We start from the raw sequence: 8,223 nt of genomic DNA on the forward strand, positions 1-8,223 counted from the left end.
TGTGTTTGTTGATTATTGTTTGATATTGTATATGTTGACATTTTATGGTTTGTTGGGTAATTGGATTGAGGCGAACCAGCTGGTACTGAAGGCCAAGATATCTAGGGTGGCCCAGATAGACTGAAGGCCTGTGAGGTGGTCTAGTCAGGCTGAAGGCTCTGAGAGCAGTCCAGATAGTCTGTAGGCCTGCAAAGCGGTCCAGTCATGCTAAAGGCTCATGTATGCATGTTGTTGTGTGTATTATTGTGTGTGGTACTTTGGGGGAACTCACTAAGATTTGGATTACAGTTTCAGTTTGTTTTTTTCAGGTACTTCAGAGGATCGAGGGAAAGAAAAGGCATGATCGTGCACATTCCTTTGGATTTTATTTTATTATATTTTGGGATACTCTAATTTATGACTTATACTTTTGAAACAATTTTTTGTAAACAATTATGGTGTTTGGGTTGTTTTTGAAAAATAAAAATTTTGCTCTAATTTTTAGGATGTTACAACCACATCCTGGTCTTTCATACAATTGCTAGGAGCCAAACCCTGGTCTTTCATACATATGCAAAGGGCCACACCCTAGTCTTTCATGCAAGTATTACAAAGAAAATTAGCATCCTACATAGTATAGTGAGAAGACTCACCTTGCAGATGTAGTCAACAGCTAACAACTCTCTCATAGCCAAAGAACGGGTGTTATACACCTCCTAATAAACCACACAAGGTAAACCTTTAGTCCACCTTCTTAAACTAGCCAATTGACCAAAAGTCAACCAAGACAAGAGTCAACGGTCAAAGTCAAAGTGAACAGTCGAAACCCTCAACGACTGACCCTCACGTCATGGCTAGACCATGGCCACGTTGTGGCTAATAACTCAGTCCCAATCCAATACGAACAACTCAATCGTGATCAAAAACATTGTCACACTGTGATAGTCATACCACCACGTTGTGACATAGTTTATCCAAAGCAGTCGATGAGCCTCATCGTCATGTCGTGGCCTCCATATGGTCACGTCGTGAATATTGCATTTGGGCAACTTAATGCATTCAGACTCTAATCCTTTAACCCATCCATTCCAACTTTCCAGTGGGCCTTCTTACTCTAAAAACATTCTAAAATCGATGTTTTATAGACATGCATGTCCAATGCATGTCTTGAGCTCATGTTAGGTCAAAATGATGAAAATGGAACCAAAATCACATGCATGTATTCAAAACTTAACCAAACTTCAGATCCAAACCATACAACCCTCAAGGGACCTCAAGGAACCATAAATTTGCCAACTTTATGGAATCTTTCCATCCAAACTTTCCCAAACTTGGAGAAAATACACAAAAAGCCTAGTTCTAGAAGCAAGGAACATAAAGCTTGGAACTTGAACACTCACAATGGTCCAGAAGTTGCTCATCTGAAATCTCTAAGCTTGCCAAAAGGTTCTCTACAACACAAGGATCTTCTTCATCCTTACAAATGCACCAAATCACCAAGAGTAAGCTCAAATATGGAGGAAAGGGTATTATGATTTACTTCAGGGTTCTATGGGGAGTGATGGAGACTGAAAATGATGCCTTGAATCTGAGATTAGAGGCTTAAATATGGAGGAAACCCTAAAAATATGGGCTTGGGCCGAAGCAGACGTCATGTCATGACACCCTTCTTGTCACGTCGTTCCGTCTATCCGAGGAACGCGTTCATCCTCTTTTATATCACGTCGTGACACTCCATACGTCATGTCATGGCATATGGTTTTCCTTAAAAACCATGACTTTGACTCCTTTATATCAGTCACTGGTCCATTATGGGAAACATGCGTTACAACTCTCCCCCACTTAAATTAGATTCCATCCTCGAAATCAGACCTTTCAATTAACTCCTTACTCTACAACACGAGTCGACACTGCCTGAACCACCAAAATCCCTTACACCACTAAAAAAACAAAAATCGCCTCACATAAACGTCCACCTTCAGGGACTGCTACCACACCAAAACTTAGCAAAACATAAGATTTGACGAAGAAATGAACATCATCACACCATAATTAGCCAATAAAGAGAAGGACTAACTACTTCGCCCGAAATCTGAAAAAACTTGCACTATACCCGACTTTCAGGCGGACAGAATCACTATACCTGTAACCATGATGACAACAATCCATAATCCGAGTCAACCAAAACCTCCCTAGCTGTTCATTGTCTCACTGATACCTGGAAAAAAAACTCCATGACCATCCATCGAAGTCATCAACCATGCACTCAAATACGAAGGTGACTCCCAACATGAGCCCAACCATTGTTGCTATACCAACATATACATCAAATCCTGTTGACCGAGGAATTCACAAATTCGATCTATCCGAGATATTCCTAGTTCCATGTTGTCCTGCTAATAAACTGGAATACAGAATCCTCATCCGACGACTGAAGTTGACAACTTCTCACACGTCCACACAACGAGGCTCCAACCAAGAGTCTATCCGATAAGACTATCCTAGCCTATCTGTCGGCACGGCTCCAACTGCCCTCTAGTCCAAACAAAGAAAGACTAACCAATCATAATGAACAACAAAAAGTTCATTTCGCCCCAGGTGAATGCTACGGGCCAAATCGTAGCCTTACACCATAACCGACCCAACTCAGCCAACGTTCTAACTCAACCATATGAATGTTGTGGCTCTCATACAGTCTTACAACCACTACTGTAACGGCCAATCTCGACTTAGTTATTGCTACGGGTCATACCATAGTCTTACAACGCTCCTACCACTACATATCTCAACTTAGTGAATGTTATGGGCCACACCGTAGTCTTAAAACACTTCCACAACGGTATCTATCAACTTAGTGAATGCTACGGGCCAAACTGTAGTCTTATAACACTTACATGATTTCCATGGGCCCACCCCATGGTCTTGCCAACAATCCATAAGAATACCCAACCAAAATCAATACGAGCCGAAACCCTAACCTGCTAGACCCAATCAGGCGTTCGGGTTGTGATTCGAACCCCAAAGTCTTAATCAGACAAGAACATGCAGATAGGTCATCACACAACCCTCAACCTGAGCCTAGTCACGAACCCAAACTACATCGCTGCCAATACTTCATGTGTTCGGAAGAGATAACTTTGACTCCTCAACATCTGCTTCCTTGATTACGAATGATTGTTGAACATCATTCCTTGCATAAGCTTCGATTCATACAAAAACCAACATTGGCTATCCTCTTGTCCTTGGTTATAGAAACTCCAAGTTGACCCGAACTTGGAAATATTTCCATTACTCTCAAGTGATTCTCCCCCATTTGGATTTAGCTACACTCTAATAACTTCATAACCATTCGAAATTCCATGCCAACCCAAAACTTCACCACTTGATTCTTAACATCCACACCTGATATTACTGGGCAAAAGAGAACCCGGTGTCACCCTTGTTCAATGTTGTTGCAGCATTCGAACTTCACTATTCAAGGCCACCACCAACCTGAGCTTGCAAGAATAAAGCTCCCACGACCAGACTGCCTTGGGTACGCATGGCCCAAAACCAAGATACCCCCCCCCCCCAAAAAAAGTTGACGAAAGATCGACGCATCCATAGCACCTTCGACTGATACAATTCAAAATCCTCGAAAAATTCAACTAATGACCATAAATGAATTGACCAACTATCAAGAATGAGTAGATAACCAATCCATAGATCCACTTACTAATGAAAAAAGCCTATGCGAAAATACACTTATCAAGACATGAAGTTGGTTGATAGATCGAACAACCGCTCTTCCCCTACTATAAATAGCAATCGGTATAGCAAGGTAACCAACCCTTCAACTGACATTCGACCTGAACAACTCAAGCTCCTTTTAACATAATCTTCGGTGTCCGAGAAAGGCACAAATGGCTACAATGGGATCTTTGCTCAATAGTTTATGATGTGAGGACAGCACGCACATATTTGAAGAAATGAACCTTATGGCAACTAACTCCACACTCGCGGTCTGACCAATCCTTCATTACCTCGCAACCATGAAAGATTTTGACCAATCCTGAATCCTAAAATCCAGTATACTTGTATTGTAACTTCCTTTGGACCCATTGTTAAAACCATAAAATCGAACCGGATGTTGATCCTTCAAGCAGAATGCCAAGTTCTCCCCTACTTAGGGTTCAAACTATCATTGGTTGAAGTCTCCCACGTCAAAGCATAAGACTGGCTCAACCAGATACACTCCAATCGTGACCTTCAATATGCATACTAGCATATGAAGATCCTTTGAATAATGACCAGTCAATCGTAAAGAAACTCTGAACCTTAGGTGGACAATTAAACATTTCGAACTTTACGTCTCACACACATAATCACATAATCAAAAGCATAATTAATGGAATCAGAAAGGAAATGAATACGATACGTACCAACAACAACATCTGGTAGAACCCTGGCCTCCTCGGCCTTCAACTGAAACGCACGACTCCTCACCATCGGAGCCTCCTCCATGCCCTCACGGCCATCAGTAATCCTCAGTGTAGTTGGATCAGATTCACTTATTGCTCCACTAGTTAATATCGAGTAGACGGCCTTCTTGTGACCCATCTGATTATAGTGAAAACAAATACGACTCGATCACTGAGGACAATCCCTGCTGATATGACCAATCCCGCCACACTTGTAGTAGCCCATACCTCCTAAGCGACACACTACATCATGCGGTTTCCTATACCTGCCGCAATGGCCCCGACCCTATTGGTCTTTAGCTCGTGAATCCAAAGTCTTGGGATTCTTCACTGGACCCACTGATGCTTGAACCGAAACTTGCTTCCGCTTTATCTGAAGCGCTAACTCAATCTCCTACTCCTAGGCTCTAGCAATCATATCCTCCAAGGTCATGCAAATCGACAAACTCATAAACTCATGAATATCATCCCTCAACATATCATGGTACCTCGTCTTCTTCATCTCCTCATCCATAGCATACTACGGAACCAATAAAGCCCTATGAACTTGACGGTGATCTTCGCCATAGTTTCCATCGTTTAGAAAAAGTATTGAAACTCCCCCGCCAATTGTTGCACCTCAATAATATGTGCAAACTCTGCCCTGGATCTCATCACAAAATCAGTCCAATTCATGCCTACCACGACCTCATCTCCCAAGGCATGACCAACCTCCTCCCACCAATCGCGGACTCCATCCCTCATAAGGCAAGATGCGAACCCCCCCCCCTTCGATCCCTCATGGAAGAAACTCGTATGTTGAGCGTTCTCCATGTCTACAATCCACCATCTGTTGGTAATAGGGTCCTTCTTCTAGAAGATATATGAGGCTCCACAAGCCTTGAACTCTCGAAAAGAACGAGTTCATACCCTTAACTGAACAGCTGCAATCTCGACACGGAAGGCTCCTAAGAGATTATACAGTAGCTCCATGATCCCCTCCTTGATGATACCAAACATCACAGGAGTTGCATCCAAAATATCGTGAGTGATCTCCGACATAATAAACTCGTGTATCCTCTCATCAATCGGTTCGGTACCAGAGCCAGAACCAGAACCTGAACCAGAACCTCCTCCTCGAGTAATCACCCCCATACAAAAAGACAACCATACAAATAATTAAAACAAACCCGAAGAATTCGTCATTCTACAAGCTTCTTAGAGTCTCTCGAGTATAGATCCTATGCTTTCAGTAGTACGGTCCCAATACTATCTTCCACACCTATCCGTACGTTCCTCAAGAATCATCCTGAATCCTCTAATACATTTCCTGTTGGGATTAAAACCCTAATTGTGATTTGATGAAAAAGATGCGGAAAATAAGAACAAACGCAAATATGAAGATATGTCGATTGATCACTCGATTTATTCAAAACATGAGGAATAAATTACACTTTCATAATAGACTAAAAAATCTAACTCTACATAAGAAACCTCACAACGTGGCGGCTACATTTTGCCTTACTCTTAACCCTAATAATGAATAATACATGACTATTTATAGGGAAAAGACAAGTCTTGGGCTTTTAACCTACACTTCATCAAGGGGGCCCATTGCCATAATCCATGGAGTACTTTGAAACCCTATAATCTCCCCCTCAAAGTATGAAATGGATGACAATGCTTTATATTCCAAAACAAGCATCTAGCAAATAAGAAATGATCTTGCAACGAGGAATATTTGAAGCAATCCACAAATCTTGATTCTTCAATAGTCTTCAAAAACGGGTTCTAGGATATATGAACTAAGCACTAAAGTAATGTCTTTAAACTTCATTTTCTAATGTAATCCCAAAGATATTCAATAAAGCCAAACCCGCCATAAAAACCCATTTCAGAATTAAGAAACTGAATCACTTCTTGTCTTTGAAGAACTCCCCCTCCAAGTCACAATGATCTTCAAATAAGCTAATGATATAAGCTACCAAAAATTATCATGTAACAACCGAAATTTTAAGATTCGTAACGCCACTTGATCGAGAAAATACTAGAAGTCGGAGATATAACAAGTCCTTAGAAGAGCTCGATGAAGAACTGTTATTGTAAAGGATACTTCTCTGTAAAAGCTTTAGAAGAGCTCGATGAAGAACTGTTACTGTAAAAGCTACCTTCATAATTCTACCAGAGGCTTTATCAAAAATCTTCAAATTTGAAAAGTCACAAATCGAATTTCGAATGGCCATACCAAATTCTCCCCCGATTTATAATAAAAAACATGATTATAAAGCCTTCAAATGGTCATGAGAATGATCTTGAATGGATAAAAAATTACTATGCTCCCTCGCGACAAAATGATATAAACGATGAAGTATAAAATCCGAAATAGTCGAAAAAATTTGACGTTATATAAAAAACGACTTTACGAACCGCCAAGACTTGATGGAATCCTTGTTTTTCTGTTCACGAAAAAAAATATGTGCGTTAAAAAAATCCAAAACTGTTCATCAGCCCTAAAATTTGCAAACTTTTCGAAAAATGGGCTGAAACTGTCACTTTGCTAAAATTCTGGGACTGAAAAGGTAATTCTGCATCAATTTTCCCTTCATTTGTAACAATTTCTGAATATAATCCAAGAGTGCCAAGTCAAAAAAATACAGGGATCAGAATCGTCAAATCGCTGAAGTTGCAGGGACTAAAAATATAACTTGTATATCTTCTTCCCCAATTTAACGTGTGATTAAAAGAATGCGACTGGAACGTGATTTCAAACGAATGTTCACAAGCGAAACCACAAATACGATTCCAATCAATTACATCTACTTTCGTTCCAAGCATAAACATACGAATCCAAGTTCGTTCCGAGCACACTGATACAAACACAAATCCAGGTTCGTTCCGAGCACAAGGTCCATCTGTGAGTTGCGAATCCAAGCTAATTCCAACAACAACCCCGTTTGTTCCGAACATCTCATTAGCGACTGTGAATCCAGTTCTAGATGCGAATCACTGGCAAAACCGAATCCAAGCACAGGTTTGTTTTACGAACGTTCGTAGGTAAGAGAGGTTCGTTCATAGTTGACCCTGATCCTCAGTTAATTTTGACTTTTCTGAATGTGCCTTTGACTATCAATTGCGAACAGATACACAAACGCATTCTGCTTGCAGGACCATTACACCAACTACAAACCATCAATATTCTTCCCAATTGAAGTCCGGCTCTGATTTCACTCGTTCGCAGGAAAGGTTTTTCACACCGATTTTCACTTTGAGGTATGACCTTCAAATGGCGAACACACCTAAATAATTCCAGTTAAGTGCCAAATTCGATTGCATAGCTTCTGACTTCAGTTCCGATTCTGAATAATCCTTCCAAACGATATGCCAATAACGATTCCAAGACCTGCACTGTACTTCAAATCCGATTACACCGTTCTCAGATCAATAATTCCAATTTTGACTTTTAGCATTGACCATTAAAATCGTAACACAATTATGTTCATCCGATCTTCATCTGTTCTTGATTGTTGTTCACCAGAAACCATAAACGAACCATTTTTGGCAAAACTCAAAACAAATTTCTTTAAGATGAATCAATGGACAATAACAAAAGGGATTTAGTTGATTTGAACAGAGATAAGAAAAATCAGGATCGACTGAAAAATAGGAACACGATCTAAGTTGTATAACAGATTAATACGGGATTTAGAATTCATGCAGTGAAAACGATAATCGATCGACTATTTTGACCAGGAAACTTGATAATGAATATTGATTCACTGAAGACTCCATCAAAGGTCAAGAACGG

The 8,223-nt window shown here is 40.4% G+C and overlaps 1 long non-coding RNA gene across 1 annotated transcript; it reads left to right on the forward strand.

Annotated features, from left to right (window-relative positions):
- Positions 1-7,186: 7,186 nt before the first annotated feature.
- Positions 7,187-7,884, forward strand: LOC145168765 (uncharacterized). Its single transcript, XR_013742075.1, has 2 exons — positions 7,187-7,472; positions 7,559-7,884. It is a non-coding gene; the product is annotated as an uncharacterized LOC145168765 (long non-coding RNA).
- The last annotated feature ends 339 nt before the right edge of the window (positions 7,885-8,223 follow it).

The sequence above is a fragment of the Lactuca virosa genome, chromosome 4, assembly GCF_052849685.1.
Source record: "Lactuca virosa cultivar CGN04683 chromosome 4, Lactuca_virosa_CGN04683_v6, whole genome shotgun sequence".
NCBI lineage: Eukaryota > Viridiplantae > Streptophyta > Magnoliopsida > Asterales > Asteraceae > Lactuca > Lactuca virosa.